This window comes from Castor canadensis, chromosome 10 (assembly GCF_047511655.1).
Source record: "Castor canadensis chromosome 10, mCasCan1.hap1v2, whole genome shotgun sequence".
NCBI lineage: Eukaryota > Metazoa > Chordata > Mammalia > Rodentia > Castoridae > Castor > Castor canadensis.
Window position 1 is genome coordinate 72,901,635 of NC_133395.1, and position 2,118 is coordinate 72,903,752.

A 2,118-nucleotide genomic window follows, 5' to 3' on the forward strand; every position below is an offset into this window, starting at 1 on the left:
TAGTAGGATCCCAGGTATGTGATCCTACTAACAGATCCAACTAACAGAGCCTGTTGAAGTCCAGCCCATTTATCACTCACATCCACTTGTACCATTTTTAAAACTTACTCTGTCTAGCCAGTACTCTTTCAAGGTGATGACTGAACATAATTTCCTTACAAAAAAAAAAAAAGCTTTTAACAGAAAACTCTAATCCCTATGGCAGCTGGTCCTGAGGCTGCAAATGATATGTAACATCTCCATATTTATCTAGAATCCATTCTAGATCTTCCTCACCCTTGGGCTACACTTTGGTCTAGGTTGCTTGACCAGTATGTCAAAGTCCCTGGTCATCACGTCTTTGTTAGACAGTGGCTGTTTCATTTGTCCATTTATGGTTATTTCCGGTAATAGAGGTACCCCAGTGAATTCCAGAGATACTTTCTCTGCCCCAGTGTGGAGCAGCACTCTGTCTCCACAAGACAAGCCCTGTCAGTTCTGCCTATTTGCTTGTAAACTCTTTTCTTTGCCTGCTGGTGTACTTGCACAACATCCCACAGATAAGTGATACTTTTAGGTTTAGTAGAACTTTTATTACATCTCTTGCTAGACAGCTCTTCTCTCTAACTATTACATTTAATCCAGCACACCAGTCACAAGGGCTAGAAGCACAAATTCCCCAAGTAGATGCCAGGAAATAATGGTAAAGGGGCCATTCCATACCTTAGTTTTTGCACCTGTGCATTCTACCAGTGAGAAACTTAGCACTGAACAACCGTCACTGGCTTACATATTTAACCCATCTTGAAGAATGTTGTCCAAATCTCTCTGGGTGTTACCCCCATGATTCTTTTATGTCAGCCACTTCTGAATGCTGTGGAATACAGTGGAACCTCAAGGTCAGGTGTACATTACTATTTGTTTTGTTTTGTTTTTTGTTTTCTTGCACTGGGGATCAAACTCAGGGCCTTGCATATGCTAGGCAAGTACTCTACCACTGAGTTATATCCCCAGCATACATCATCACTTTCCTTCACGATAAAATGGGCACAGGGTGGAGAGAGTAGTGAGTAAGCCAGTTCCCTTATCCCTTGGGCAGAATCCCAGGGCTGGAGCATCACTGATCCTTGGCCTCACCTCTACAGTGGGCACGCAGTACTGGCTACCAATGGTGAGGATGTGAACAGCAAGTACACAGCTGACAGGAGAATCTAGGTAACCCTGCTAATTAACAGATGTCCATTCAATTTGGCTGGCATTACCTCTCCTCCAATGAGAAACTCATATTGGCCTCCATGCTCTGGTCACTCTTTCCCAGTGGCTCCCAGCTGTCTCCTGAAGAGGGACACTCTGGCACTGAGATGCTGGAAACACACTCAAACTGCCCTGCTTCTAGAACTTCAAGTTCATGTTACAGGCAGCTCCTAGGCAAGCTAGAATATTCTCCTCTCTGAAAAATTTATAAGACTTACTCAGACTTTGCCCTCAAGAATCCATGCTACTTGCTGGAAATGCCCATCAGGTGTGAGTTGTGCAATCAGAACCCAAAGCTAGCTCTGGAGGTGGCAGAGAAAGCTGGAAGTCTTGGACCTATATCACAGACTAAATCTACAATGGACCCCCAAATTCTGAGAGATCCTGAAGCAGGGGTCCTGCTGTTTTCACTCCAAAGGGTATGGCACTGCAGCAACCTTGAGGTGTACTTGTAACAGGAGAGTGCTGAACTTAAGGACATGGACCCATCCCTGAACTAGAACACCTCACTCTCTTCCCTTCCATATGTATCATGCTCATACTTCCTCACACTTTACTGATTTATTTATGGAGTGGGGAGGTCCATGAATGCTGTAGTAAACATTGCTCCAGTAAAAATAAATACACAAATAAATAAAGAGGGTCTCTTGGTCTGGCAGATATATCCCAAAATAAAGTCCACACTCTTGGGATCATTCATAATCTATAGCTCCATTGACTATTTTAACCATAGCTCCATTATGCAAGAACTAGAGTAACCAAGAGCCTGGCTAATTTTCACCAGATAAATCATCCTATTCTGATTGTTCTATACTTCTGAGATAGAAGATGCTTCTTGTTGGGCATTAACAAAAACACAAAGATCATCACACCTCCTTAGATACA

The 2,118-nt window shown here is 43.1% G+C and overlaps 1 pseudogene; it reads left to right on the forward strand.

Moving 5' to 3' along the window:
- Positions 1-313: 313 nt before the first annotated feature.
- Positions 314-1,688, forward strand: LOC141411367 (trafficking protein particle complex subunit 4 pseudogene; annotated as a pseudogene).
- The last annotated feature ends 430 nt before the right edge of the window (positions 1,689-2,118 follow it).